At 40.3% G+C, this 15,534-nt stretch overlaps 1 protein-coding gene across 1 annotated transcript in view; it reads right to left on the bottom strand.

Moving 5' to 3' along the window:
* Positions 1-11,840, bottom strand: part of cdk18 (cyclin dependent kinase 18) — a 52,544-nt gene extending 40,704 nt beyond the window's left edge. The window contains exon 1 of the mRNA XM_014970356.2: positions 11,474-11,840. The gene's annotated coding sequence lies outside the window, so the exon portion shown is untranslated. The remainder of the gene's footprint in view (positions 1-11,473) is intronic.
* Between the last annotated feature and the right edge of the window lie 3,694 nt (positions 11,841-15,534).

Here is a 15,534-nt window from a genome sequence, read left to right as displayed (position 1 = left end):
AGGAGTAATATTTAAACAGCAGGGGAAAAAAACATAATTGTAGGTGCACTATGCTGTTGGTTGCATTTCCACTAACTGTAAAGTTGTGCAAACTGGAATAACAACAATAAATTTGCTTAATGGAAACAGACCAATTTAAAGAAAAATGTTTTTCGACAAAAAGTTGTTGTGCTAGCATGAGGTGGTTTTTCATGAGTACATTTCACAAAACTGCAGTGGAAACACGTTTTGCACACAAGTCACCTCATAAACAACCGGATGTCACTACTGGCAGAGAAGAAGAAGACGACAACAGGAAAGGGCAGGAGGAGGAGGAGGATGGGGTGGGGTGTTTTTTACCGACTCATTATGTGAGCAAACTGATTTCAATTTCATTTCTTATTTATCGGAAACAATTGAGGAATTTTTTTTTTTTCGACATTAGCTGAATATTGACAAAGTTTTGCACATGGCTGTAATGGAAACACAGCTGCTCTCACTTGTTTCAACTTTTCATAATTACAAATACTTATTATCCAAACTAAAACAAAAGAAAAACAGTAAAATTAGTAAACAAATAAGTACAGTTTGCTTTGATAATACCCAGAAGGACACAGGTGGATGTGGAAATGACTCTGTGTGTTTCAGAGTTATGGCAGCCAGAAGACAAGATGGACGGCTAACAACCTGAAATGATCCGACATGAACTGAACTGAATGATGTCTGGATGAAGAACAGGCTTCTGGATTGTCCTTTTAAAGCCACCACCTGACATATGATACATACTTTCCTTCCAGTTCACAATCACACACACACACACGCGCACACACACACACACACACACACACACACACACACACACACACACACGCACACACACACACACACCTTTCTACTGATCTATCACAGACAATCTGAATAAAATAAATTGACGTTTGTGGCTGTGAAACGAAAAGATGCGAATAAATGTAACTTCTGCGACTTACTGCATTATAAAAACAAACCAAAATATAAATACAATTTCAGCTTTACCTCACAACAACTGCATTGTTTACAAAAGACTTAATCTAATCTGGAGAGATGCTGATAAGAGCTGATCTTGCGTCACTGACTCGGCTACAGCTCATAACATCCACAGATAAGGAAGCTGTCCTTAGCAGTATGTGCACAAAGGAAGTCTTTCAGTATTATGAGTGTCATCACCCAAAGTAGCAGCAATATGGTTTATGTCCTGTCATGTTTGGAGACGGTTCGCGATAAGGAAGCAAATGTATTTGGGTCAAAGCATTGCATAATGATGTTTACCATGCTGGGTTTCCTTGACTACTTGCTATCCATCTATTCATCACCTATACACACTTAATCCCAGCAGGTTCATGGAGGTCCGGTGACCACCTCCAGTTGTCAGGGACAGAGGGAGGCAGGTCACCAGTCCATCACTGGACTAACAACAATTCACTCTATCCTAATGAACAGCAACTCCAGAGACGTATGAACATATTCTGCATGTTTTGGGACTTCAGGAAGAATCTGGAACACCTGGAGAGAAACCGTCCATGACCTGGAAGATCGTACAAGCTTCGTGGAAAAAGGTCCTAATTTGAATAAGATTGTTTCTGGAAGGTAATATTGCTAAAACAAATGAATAAATAAATCTGCAGCCCCATTTAAAATGGTACAGTAAATGAACCAGCGACAGATAACAAACCTAGCCCTGACCATTGCCGTCCTACGCAGTTGTTTGATTCTCATCTCCCTTCATTGCCCCGTCTGGATTCCTCTGGTAGATTTTCTACAGGGGCCTATCAGCAAACAGAAGAAGTTCTGAATGATGAAATTGATTTTCTGGTGTTTTAGAATTGTAGTCATTCTGTAGTTTTAGCAATGGGAGCAGAGGAAGTGAAGGAAGTCGTTCAGCCCCTGTTGGTCACACTTCCATACACGGCCGCCTCTTTCAGATCAGCTCTTCTCTCTGCACAGTGGAGGATGGTTGTCTACAGTGTAGGTAATTTCCAAAGTGTCGAACTGGTGCATTACATGTGTCACAGGCAAACTTTGGGTAAAATTTCAAACTTCAACACAGTCCACGCCTCCAGGAAGCCATAATTTCTGAATATCTGAGAGTCCAAACCCTGTGGACGAAGCGAAGCGCAGAACATCGATTGGCTTCTACCAGGTCAGGAGAAACACAAGTCAAGGTACAAGAGTATAGCTGCTGTTGTTGATGTGCTTCTACAGGGAACAGAATGACGTTTCCCATCCATCAATTGTCTGCCACAAATAAGAGATCAGGTTGCTGTTCAAGGAAGGAAAGCAGGTGATCTTTCTCCCCAGTGGCAGTCAGCTCAGTGTGTTCCAGGACAGAAGGTGTTTCTGTCTCCACTGGCGAGAAATGCCTGGGAAACCTCCACAGGGAGGCATTCACAAGGCATCCTGATTAAATCATCTCAGCTGTGGTGTTTGACGCACAGCTTTTTCATTTTGCCTTCGCCGTGTTTAATACATAATGACAGTTTGGAATCTGGATTTGTGCAGTAATTTAGAACCTCACAAAGAACTGTCCATTTAACTATGTCCTGATGACTTTAGAGCTGTTTTCTTGTTACTGTTGCTGTATATGTGCTTATTGCAGCTGCATACCAGCTGGTAGAGTGATCAGTTTTATTTTACTTAACATTTATTTCATCACAGAGATCAGGAATCTATTTTTCCAAGAGAGACCTGTTGATCTTTGTAAAAGGATCTGTTGGATTTCTTGCCAGTGTGTTTCATTCTGCTGTCTGGTAGTCACATTCTAACACTGACAGAAAAGTCTTTACATAAATTAAGTTAAAATAAAAATGCCCCAGTTGTTGAACACTGCCGTCGGATTTGGCTCCAGCCTCTGGTGTTGGTGGACATGCTTACTGTTTCTCCACATGCAACTTAATTTTGTATATTTTATACATATCCATTTGTATCTATAGTGATTTACCTAAATGCTTATTTTCATTTTGTGCCAGGGTCAAAGTCAGTTTGTGCTAGTTTAATAAACTGTTTATAGATTCCTAATGTCTGCTGACCAACTTAGATTTACACCAATTCTTATAGGTGTGGTTCTACTGCATCAGCATTGTGGTTGTTGTATTTTGTTTTGTTTCAAGTCAAATTTGGACTTTTTACATTGTCACCATCTCCAATGACTCCTTTGTGTTTGAGTCAACTTTAATTTTTTTACACAGAACTTGTCCATTTTGTTGGAAAACTTCTTAGTTTACCAACTGTGAGACGACAAAGCAGTTGTAAATGCTAATGCATCGGACAACAGGAGGTTTTTTCCACAAGTTATTCTTCACCTCACTCTTTGAATATGTATAAAGACTTGAGATATGTATGTATGTATTTGTGTATATATAAGTGTAATTTTATTTTCCCTTTTTCTGAACACTACTGTAGAAATTATTACATATTCTAAAACATCTAAAAAAAAATTAATGAGATAAAAGCGTTTTCTATGGTTGCGTTTCATTTTAGGACTTTGTAACAATTAAAATTTATCTCCCCCCAATTAATGCTAAAGTAAGCAAACACCATGGGGTCCTCAGGAGCAGCCACAGGTCATAAACTCTGTGTTTATCTGTGTAATAGGAATGGTGTGTGTGGGTGTGTGCTGCTTTGAAATCAGGGAATGAGACTCTGCTGTTTGAGTTGTAAAAGCTCCCACCATCCGCTAGCATTTACGCTAAACTCGGCAGCTCAATGCTTGGGCAAAAAAACAAACAAACAAACAAACAAAAAAAAAACAGCTGTGGTGGATGCTAATAATGCTAATGCTAATGCTGCTTAAACAAATTACACTATTTAAGAAGCATCTATAAATCATTCTCAGTGAAAGAGGAGTTGAAAGTTAAATCAAATCCATTTTAAGGCACAGGAAGCCTCCGTCCATGTTAGCAAATATCCGTTATTTAGGGGTTTAATAACAAAAGGAGCCAGATTTCTACAGCGAGGATTGGCCTGAGGCCTATCAGTGACAAGTGGAATTGGCTTAGCGATTGAAGCCAACCCTAAGGACATTCCTCTTAGCTACAATCAATGGCAGCAGACAGGTCGCTGTGTAGAGAAAAGTAAAAGCTGGACAGAGAGGAACCGTATCTCGGTTTCTCCTGCCTGATTAGAGGAACGTGGATCCGCATTCCCTTGCTTAACATTTCTGTGACATGTTACACAATACATGTAGCTGTAAGCCTGATGTCACATGTCGCCCTGCTTTCTGTCCTCAGGCTGTTGTAATGAGTGGTAATAAAAATGACCTTTTGTTTGCTGGGTTTCAGAGTCACGCTTTGCCAGACAACAAGTCCAGTTCTGTGGTTTTGTTTTTCAGCTGAATGTCTAGCCATGTCAGTCCTGTTCGTCTGCTGGACGCTCAAACCATGACCTGCTTCTTTCTTTTTTTTTCTTGTAGAAACAAAATTACAACAATAAATCATTTTGTGTATTGTGTTTTCACACAAACACTCACCCTCCCCACTCATCACTGAAGTGAACAGTGGGCATACTCTGTTCACAGATCATGATGCATGACATCAGAACGCAGGTCAACATAAGACCAGCCTGTTCTATGGCAAATGAACATTTGTGTTTCTGTGCGACACTTAAAGCAGCAGCATGGTGTTTTCAGAACACATCGTGCCATTTTAGAGCTCAGTCAAGTAACCATGCTGCCTTCAGCTGTTATAAAACGACTGTATATATGAAACATGACTAAAAAGAAATTTGACAATGTAATCTGATGCCTAGAAACTGGGTGTCTGTCTCTTTAAGAAGCTTCTGCTTCTTTCAACGCTTCTTCATTAGACCTGTAACATCACTCTTAGCAGCATTAGACTCAGAAGTAGCTCCTATGACGAGCTCAGTTCCACAAGGTGTTTGCTAATTGATCCTGGCTAGTCTGAAGGAGTTGAGTGAGGGTGCTCTGTGAGGTGGAAGCTCAGCTGAAGATTGCATCTCATAAAAAGTATGATAATTGTGCAGAGAGATGAACTTATTATTTATTTGTTTACTACTTGTTGTATTCTCCAGATTTTTGGATCTACTTGTGTATCCCTTTTATTTTCCAAGTAAAAACAGCTTCTTTTAGAGGATGGGTGCCCAAAGTGTGGCCCTTGGCATGCAGTCAACAATTGTGAAAATTACAAATTTGGTCTACCAGTTCGCGTGGTTAACACAGATGGACACTTTGATATTTTTTTTCTGGCAAGATTATTTACCCACAAATTACAATCCAATTGGAATGAAAAATTGTAGGTGCAACACAAAATATATTTTTTTAATTAAGCACAGGATAAGATATTTAGGAAATGACTAAAAGAAATGCAAAATGCTTTTTATTTTTTTGGATCAATATTATTTAGAAATCCCATTTCTTAAGCAATCTGACCATGTATGTTTAGTTTATCTTAAGTAAAATAAAAATAAAAATGAATTTACTTTCACATTTTGTAATTGAAATAAAAATAAGTACGTCTAATTTGACTATTTTTCCCCACAAGGCAAAAAGGTTCAGACAGATCTGTTTTAGAGCTTACAGCTCAGTTAGTCAAGTTTATTTGCGTAGCACATTTCAGCAACAAGGCAGTTCAAAGTGCTTTATAATAATAGTAAAAAAAAAATACGAGAGTCATGAAAAAACAAAATGCAGTCAACAATTGAGGAAACCAGCATATTATATTATATATTATATTTTGATGAATGCCATCACCAAAATCAAAACACATCAAATATGTTGGTCAATGTTTTATTATGGTTCAAATGCAACTCTAAACAGCTGGGTTTAAAGGAACTCAGTGTTTCAGCTGTTTTGCAGATTTCTGGAAGTTTGTTCCAGATTTGTGGTGCCTAGAAGCTGAATACTGCTTCTACATGTTTGGTTCTGGTTCTGGACCAGGACCAGAAGTCCTGAGAGGTCTGTAAGGTTCATATGACAACACAAGATCTTTCATATAGTTTGGTGCCAAGATGTTCAGTGATTTATAAACTAACAACATTATTTTAAAGTCTATTCTCTCAGTGGAAGGACTTTGGATCTGGGGTGATGTGCTCCATCTTCCTGGTTTTAGTCAGAACACCTGTGAAGTTGTGGCCACCACATCACACAGACAATGTGCAACAAGCAACAACAGCTGAGAGCTTGAAAAACAACTTGTGCTTTTTAGAAGGACTTCTGATAAGCACCTAAAACGACTGCTGAGCTCCACAGTCAACACACCGGTTACAGTGGAGGCAATCAGGTTCCGGACCAGAGGACGCCCAGCCGCTCGTCAAACAGCCCCTCAGTGCTTAGTATTCCCTGTTGGTTTTGTTTGTGTCCAGTGTTCCCTAATGATAATAACAATAAAAATAAACAGCAGTATTTGCTGTTTTTTTTTTTTTTTTCTGAAACAAGCTACTGCCTCAGGTAGGATGAATAATTGCAGAAGAGAAATTAGCAGGGCTGCTCAGCTATGAACGCGCCAAGCCGCCCACCTGCAGGCATCCTTTGAAGCATGAAGCGACTGAGTGAAGGATATCCTCTGCAACATTTGTTTTTATGTATTTTATTTTTAGAATAAATTCAGCCAAGGATGCATAATGCTGACGACACGCGTCCATGCACCCAGTGTGACGCTGAGGCCGCCCGTGTCATTATGTTCGTCACGTGGGTTTTAGTTTTGACGTTCTTCATGTTTTGAATTGGCAAGCTGCGTCTCTGATCAAAACCGTATTGACTTTCGTTCCACAATGTTCTGATATTTAGCGGCTGCTTGAAGGAGGCCAAGGCAGCTTGTTTGTTTAGTAAATACAAGAGGGTAAAAATAATCTGCTACGAACATGTTCTATGGTGAGGAAAAAATACACAAAAAGAAACCTGAAGAGAGGCTTTTTGAGCATTCTTGATACCAGTTTTTGGAAAAAATCTACTTTGCAGAGGGCTGAGGAACATTTGATTTTAATGGAGGTAAGAGAACTTCTTCAGAGAATCACATGAATGATGCAAACTCCAAACATGCAAACATGAAAAACAAATGCAGCAGAAAAGAAGGTGTAGTCCTAGAAGACAGAAGCAAAAAAAAAAAAGCAAATAAAAAATACTGCAACCAAAGAAAGTAGGTAAAAATATTGACATGATTATGCAGATGCAAGATATTATAAAAGTTAACATCTTCAAATCTTTGAATGAAATGTGACCTTTTTCTTTCCTTCTCCAATTTCCTTCTGGACATTCCATTAAATCATCTTTATTCAGGGTCTGGTCCAAAAGGCTATAGTGGTTGACTCCCCCTAGTGGTCTGGAGCACTTCTGTTTTGTAGAGTTTTATACTTCCTGTTGTTGTTGCCTCTATGTCCTACAATTGCAGCATTTTTTTTTGTTGCATTTTGTTTTTCTTTTTGTGTGTGTGTGTGTGTGTGTGTGTGTGTGTGCTTATGTGTTTTGGACTTTGCATCATTGATGTCTGTACTCTGCGTTTCACCATTTTCGTCTGTCGGCACACATACGTCTTAAGCCTCATTTGCACAGATTTGGTTTTCAGTGAAACCGGAACATTTTTTTCTGGCGGCTTGTTTAGATTAGAGTCTCTGACGCCGACGATGTTTGAAACCGGGAGTCTAAACTTTTCCGGAACACACACAGAACACACACAGCAGGATGAGGTGGAGGTCTCATGGTCAAAACGCATGTCCATTTGAACGATGACTTAAAATCGCAGTGCCATCAAGTATTCTGACATAAGAACTACAGCTGACTCAATGTGTCCAAACATGGACCTTTTCCCCAAATGATTTTCAGCGGTTTCCAGACAGTGTTCTGGATTAGTCAAAGCTTTTGGCTCATTGCAAAACCCACAGGTGGTGTTTACACAGCTTTCAGAAATTAAATAACCATATGTGTGTATTATTTTCTGCAATTACACAATTATTAAAAATAAATAAATAAAAGCTCAACAGAATAATAAAATTTTGAATTTCATACACTACATTTCACCAAGTTTGTAAGTTTTACAAAGCATGCTAAAAAAAACAAAACAAAAAAAAACAACAAGAACTTAGTGTTTCTACTTAGTGAACATCCGGGTCAGCCAGTACTCATGTAGTTGTAGTCACCTTCCATCACAAAGACCCAAAACATTAAGTCAGAGATACAATGGCACAACTCATAATCATGTGTTAGAGTGGCCTAGTCAAAGTCAGGACCTAAGTTTCCTTGAGAATCTGTGGCACGGCTTGAAAATGTATGATCACAGAAGCTCACCATCTAATCTGACGGATGTTAAGCTATTTTTCAAATGTGTTTTGGCAAACACTGTCAGCACATACCCTGCTGCTGCAGCAGAAGACCAGAAGTCGGCCTCTGAGGTACGGAGATCTGAGGAATCTCACAGAAGATATACTTTCAGCATCTTTTCTGCACAGCAGCGTTGAGACGTGTGAAACACCAACAGTCTTCCATGTAGGGACTTTGACCAAATGTTTCCTGTTTGTCCATCTCTAACATGGCGTTCAGTGGCAGAGCCAGGGCCACTGTTGAGCACAGTCAGGTGGATCTTCACATTACCATGATAGAGTGGGCCTGGGGCTGTGAGATGATTCACACACATGATAATAAGCTGCTTATATAAACACTGTTGTCATGCTTCAGCTGCAGCAAACGAAAGGTAAAACCAGATCTAAATGACAGCGAGAAACGTTTTTGTCAATCGAGTCCTGTTATGTCCTGCTCTGCTGTATTTCACACACATCCTGTGCTTTTGTTTTACAACCTGAGACTAGACCGACTTTAAAACATCTAAAAAGTGACGCCTAAGCAAGTACGACAGCAAACAAATGTTTTTGTATTTATTTTAATATTTAAAAATGTAAAGATAACTAAAAAAAAAGACCAGTTTATAACTTACTTACAGCTCCAAAAACTCAAAAATAATTCCACTTCTAAATATAGAGTCAACACAGCATGTGCCGCCCATTCAGCTTTCACACCCTTATTCAAGCTGCTTGTTGCTAAACTTGAAGGTGTGCATTTTAGCACCACACAGACGCTGGTAACACACGGTAAAAATAGCAAGAGAATTAGCACTCAAAGTGTATGGTTGGCCTTACAAACATAATGTATCGTTTTATCATAGACAGTGGTCAGCAAAGATGAGTTTGGAAAATTGCACTTGAAAAGTGAGTCAAACTGACTTAGCTTAAAATACAGAAACCAGCATCACTGCACAAGCTGATATCTATAGGGTGGTCATTATGTTTATTTAGTTTGTCATAAATGAAGGAAATGGGGATTCTTATTTCAGAGTCATATTTTTTAACTATTTTATAGCTTTGATTTTATAGTGGTAATAAGCTTTTATTTTGGTAGTCTAATCAAAAATGCATGTAAATTTGCATATCAGTTAAATATTTAGCATACAGGTAATTATTTAGCTGGCTTTATATTTAATTTGGAGCTAAATATAAAGTTAGCTAACTCTTCAAGGCACACTGGCCTGCATGTTTTAGGCATTTCCTTGCTTCAGTCCAGCTGATTTCAATCAATGACTGATTAACAGGCGTTTCCTGAACTGCAATCAGTTGAGTCAGGCACATTAAATCAGGGAAACCTCTAAGACATGTAGGACAGTGTCCCTTGAGGACCATGGTTGGGAAACACTGAACTAATTATTTAGATATAAAGCTAGCTAACAAAATATTTAGTTTGAAGCTAAATATAAAGCTAGCTAACTCAATATTCAGGTTGAAGCTAAATATTTAGCCTACTAACTAAATATGTGGCTTGGGGTTAAATATTTATTTGGTTAAAGAAATATCCAGCTTGCTAAATAACTTTCCGTTTTCTTTTTTTGTTTGTTTTGGGACATTTTAAAACTTTGTTCAAATTTTTGCATGACATTTGAATGGAAAACTAGCTTATCGCTACTCAATTTCAGACCTCCTCCACGTAAAAACACATTTTTGTTACATAATTCTGGGAGCAAATAGTTAAACCTCTCAACCTCTTGACCTGACCTGACCTCTCTGGTGTGTTCAGTGTTCACATGACACTCATACGTTTGCTAATGATCTCTGACAAACCTCCGAGACCTTCAGTAAGCCAGCTGGATTTGTGCTTTGACTAAATTGTTAAGTTAATGACTTCCTAAGACAATTGGTTGCACTGGATTCTATTCAGGACTACAAAAGGTAAGCTGAATATGAAACGTTTTATCAGTTTCCTGACACTTCACAACAATGCTCTACCTTATATTGGTGTAAAATTTACGACATAATGTCACAAAATGCGGGAAAAGGACTCGTCTAGCCCCAGGTTTAGCATCCTTTTATTGCCGTCTTTCCAGTCAACAACCCTCTCCCCTCAGCTCACTGAAATTTCTGCTGCTACTTGCAGCAGTCCTGTACTACATTCTCTCTTGTTTCAGTGTTTGCTTTGGTAATCAAAACTGTAAGTTGTAGAGTAAATAATCGCCTTTGGCAGTCAGTGCCTCTGATGTTATTAACCCTGGCTCGAAGCTCTGAGTTGCACCTGAGTGATGTAACAGAAACGAGGCACCACAGGCGCTCTGTTTTATTCCCAACACATGTATTCCCTTCTACCTGCACATTTAGCGATGTATCGATGTAGTTGCTGTCTTCAACTAAATGTGGTTGGTAAAAACACCAATAACTGAAACTTCTTTGTTGGATTACAGTATGCAGCACCCTGACCAGAGGTGTCATTTCTCTCTCTCGCTCTCAGACTGTTTGTGATGGCACTTCAGCCAGGCAGCAGAGTAAACTGTGCATGATTCAACAGTGCATGACAGAAGCATGGAAAAGGGAAGCAGGGTCTTGTGCGTGCACACACACACTCTACACACACACACACACACACACACACACACACACACACACACACACACACGCACGCACACACATTAGATACCCAATTACACCCACAGGCCCTCATGGGTAAACAGTGCTGTGTGTGCAAATGGATTTCTGTGAATCAGAGTGAGCTCCTGGTTGACCTGTTCAGGAGATTTGAGTGAAAATGAGAGAAACTGACATATCCTCCATGGAGAAGCAACAGTTTCTGTGCAGACGGATTCCTGAAAGCTGCCTCATCCGTCGTCTTATCAGTACCTGTTGCACTCACTGACCATTATGTAAGGGCTGCCCTTACTGTGCACCAACAGTGACCTTGTTTTTAGCATTAAAGACAGACCCACCCCCCCTCATGCGTTTTGAAAAAGACCTGCTCCTACAAGACTCTAACCACAACAGGAAGGACCAAAGCAGAAGCTGAAGTAAAACAAAAATCAACATCGATGCAGTGATGAATTCCCCCTGCTAATGAGGAATCTAATTACAACGACCTCCGTCCCGTTGAGACGCAACACGCCGTGCCGTCTCTGCCAGGCGACCCTTCTTACCCCCAGCTTTTAGGCTTTTTTTTGGTCAGAACCGTGACCCGACGCGGCTGCGGCCGAAACTGGTTACTTACAGAAGAGCAGAGGTCATCTACAGCCAGCCAGAAGGATGGAGGGATGACTTGAAGGCTCCCCGGGGAGCAGTGGAGAACAGGTTTCCCCTCGTCTTCTGGGCTGTCACTCACAGCGGAGATAGATCCACGAGACGCAGTGATGGGCAGGTAGACGTAGGGAGGAGGGAAACAAACAACTCTGTCTGACAGTTCACCCTTTCCACCCTCCCTCCGTGTGTGCGTCCGCTTGTCCTCCTCTCAGAGCGCCGAGTGTCGGCTCGCCGGCCAGATAACAGGAAAGACTAAATAAAGGCGCAGATTCACAGAGGAGGGAGCTCAGCGGAGCAGAAACTGCTCCTCTGGAGAGCTTTATAATCAGCCCATGGCTCCTCCTCCCCAGCCTCCCGACTCCGCCCCGCCCCCGTTGGTATGGTGATGGCCTATCAGCTTGCAGCAATTCTGCAAGCCACCCCTGCCCCCTCACCAGCCCCCAGTGTTGACAGGGCCGTCACATGAACAGGAGACGTCTATGAAAGCATGTGTGTATGTCTGAGGGTGAGACGGAGTGTTTGTTAAAGTCTTAATGCAGAGCCAGATGAGTGTCTGTCGGTGTGTACATCTCCGTCAGGTTTAGAATGGATGTAATGTACGTGTGTGTGTGTGTGAAGCCTGTGGGTGCACATAGCTGCAGATATCTGTGGGTGTGGGGTGTGTGGGTGTTTGTGTGGGTGAGTGCATCAGCAGCACTTGTTGCCTCTCTAGGACCTTTTCTGGTATAATCATCCCCATCAATGACTGCTGAGCTTTTGGGGACAAAAGCCAGATGAATGTGATGGAGCTTCATGTTTAGGGCTGGATGTAGCATAGGAAGGTTCAGGCTGGGATGAGGTCTGGACTAGTAATGGTTAAGGTTAGCTGTGGTGAAAAAAAATTCTCATAGAGCTCCTCCTGCTGGTCGACAGTTCGTCTCTTGAGATCAGTTGTCCCAGCTGGACTGTGGTGTTAATACAGCAGTTGCCAGTATTAATACTGTCAATAATACCTCCAGTCATTATTGACTTTAAATGTACTGGCACATTTAAAGGAGCCAGTACATTTCTGGTTAGAGATCTTCTTTAGACCCTAATGGCAGGCCTCACGGGGTAATATCCACACCTCACCACAAATTTGTTTCACTTTAGTTTACTTTGTCATCACTTCTCTAAATATATTACTAATTATCCAGCCTGGTATGAGCCAGCTCCTTGTTCTACACTTTGCTTCGTCCAGAGGGTCTGAGCTCTTGGCTGTTGAGGAATGATTGGAGGTGAAGGACTCTGTTGAAGTTCCACATTTTACATAAGACAGATGTAAGGTTTACTTATGATGTTTGTAACATGCCAGTTTGACACTACGAAGATTACCGCAAACTCCCAGCGCTGTAAACAACCATCCTCCACTGTGAAGAGAGCAGAGCCGGTCCGAACGAAGCGGCTGTTGATGTTAATTCAACATGCGGCCGACACGGACTGAACGGCTTCGGTCACTTCCTCTGCTGACATTGTTAAAACTACTGGCAGACTACAAAAAAACAGCAAAGAAAATTGACGTCATCATTTACAACTTCTCCTTCTGATCACTGATTGGTCTGATTGAATCCAAGTGAAAGCCCAGCCTCAGCTGTAAGAGATCTGAATGGAGCAGAACAGCCCAGGGAGACAATAGCCAGACTACTGATTATCCAATATATTGTTCCTTTATTAATTTATTTTTCCATCACACTTTAGAGTGTTTATATGAAGTGCACACATATCAACACTGCAAGGTTAAAATTCAGTTTTTTCTTGAATTATTATCTTCCTTTGTTTGAGTTGCCTGGTTGTTTTGGTTTCTCCTTCCTGGCTGGCAGGAGGCGGGGCTAAGGGCGGAGCTTGAACCCCATGTCTCATCCTGAAGTGCTGATTTGGAGTCTCATTCATTGTTTTATGGTTATTTTGTCTTCTCCTTGTGTGTCCACAAAGTTCAGATAAACCAGTATTTCAGTTAACTTGTGCCTCATTCCAACAGGTCAGTTTGTTTTATGTCTGCTTGAGGTTTTGTTCGTTTTTTTGACTCTAGTTTATTGGCTTGACCTCTTTTATTGGGTTTCCCATTTAAGTGTTATTTTGCTACTTATTTTTCATTCTTTTGGGAGTAATTAAAAATCCACTTTGTGAATTAAACACCTGTGTCCTCCATGCTGGACTGCTCGGTCCCTGACACCAATAACCATGATAATCAAGTAAAAACTGTAAAGATGACGGATTGCACTTTTTATGACCTATTTGCTCATGTCAGTCCCCAAGGATCCTACTTGTTTTTCTTAAATTATTGTTTGTCTTGCACTAAAATAACAGCTGACAGTAATAATGACAAAAACAAAAAAGAAAATCGATTGTTAACAATTATAGGACTCCATGACCTTGGGGTTCAAACTGATGGGTTACTGTGGGGGAAATAAAGTCAATACACTGTCCTAATAAAGACAGGAATTCAAAGTGTGTGTGAGGTTGCAGAGTGTATGTTTGCCTTCCCTTAATGAGCCGTGGAACATGACTCCATCAGTGCTGTGTTTATACCTGGCTAGATAACACGGCTGCTGTAGATTATTCCATTAGCACAAATTGAATTCAACAGTGCAACAATGACAAAAGCAAGCAGCTGCTTATTGCCTAGAGCAGACAGAACGCAGGGTTGGAAATGTCTGAATCAGTTTTCTGCTAGCTGGTTCACTTAACTTTCTTTTGAAACTTCCATTTTAGATGCAGAATCTATCATCAACCGAGTGAACCGACCCCCACTTGTTTCTGTTCCCCCATCGGGAGTATTTCTACTGAGACCTTTCTGGAGGCGGAGAGAACAAGAGACAGATAAGCACAGCAGAACATCGGTTCTGTTGGAGGAGAACTGGCTCTCTCAGCTGTCACTTTGCGTTTGAAGAAGCTGCTATTCCATTGTCTCTTGCATAACATGTTAAACACAGATTAACCGGTAAATGGACCTTTTAGACACAGGTATCTTTATGCTACGGTCACTGGAGACACCCTCACTGCACTACTGAAACAACAGCAATAAGAAGACAGTTGAAAGTGATTTACATCAAAAAAACATGAAAATCAACAATTGAAACATTATCAACATTAAAAACCTATATCCCACGGATATAGTTTTTAAAGAGCCAAATCTTGAAGATCACAGTTGATTCATCAAAGAATCAAAAGGCTAAAACATCGAAGCGGGTGAATGCTTCACATAGGCCCTGTAAAAGATAAGGAACTGTGGAATTATGCAACAGGCATAAAAAACATTAACTTAAAACAATCAAATCTAGAACGGTAAAAAAAAAAATTAAAAAAAGCAATATTATCAAAACACTAACTGTATAATTATAAATGTCTTAAACAGGAATAAAATCAGAACCTACAGGGAAAAATAAAACCCGGTTAACTGGTTGAGCTAAGAGCGTTATCAGTTTTAAATACCACTAAGAGCGTTTTAAGATCAGTTTACTAACAGCAGCCGAGGCTTGCTGTGATTTGACCTGGTCCTCATTAGCTTCCTAGCAGCTAAATTCCAACGTAGCTGCAGTGACTCAATCTTCAGTCATGACTGAAACTCCCATTTAAAGTTGAAAATTGAGGTTGCCGAATATTTTGTGAATAAAGCTAGCAATTAAAATGTTAATTAGATCAACTGTCAGACACTGCCTGGCTGATAGATGTAAAACTGGAAATATTTTACAGCCTAAAACATCAGCAATTAATTCTGCGCATCTGTTTGGCAATAAAAACGTCACTTCAGGTTTGTTTTTCTGCCTCTGGCAGACACGTTCTACAGCAGGAATATCTTATATAATATTTAGGATTAAACTCTGAAGAGTGCAAAAGTCTGACCTGCACTGTCATAAGTTGGTATCTTATTTGTGTTACAGTGAGTTAAGCACAACAACAAACAGCAGCAGTAAGGCTCAGGCTTTCAAAGTTGCACCAGACCGTTTCTGGATCGATGCCCAAAACCAAGCTAGAAATTTTAATCCATAACAACAGCATGGTTAGAAACATAAA

Source organism: Poecilia mexicana, unplaced genomic scaffold (genome assembly GCF_051168715.1).
Source record: "Poecilia mexicana isolate PSO_F unplaced genomic scaffold, ASM5116871v1 scaffold_5, whole genome shotgun sequence".
In the NCBI taxonomy this organism is placed as follows: domain Eukaryota; kingdom Metazoa; phylum Chordata; class Actinopteri; order Cyprinodontiformes; family Poeciliidae; genus Poecilia; species Poecilia mexicana.
This window is presented reverse-complemented; position numbering and strand designations above follow the sequence as displayed.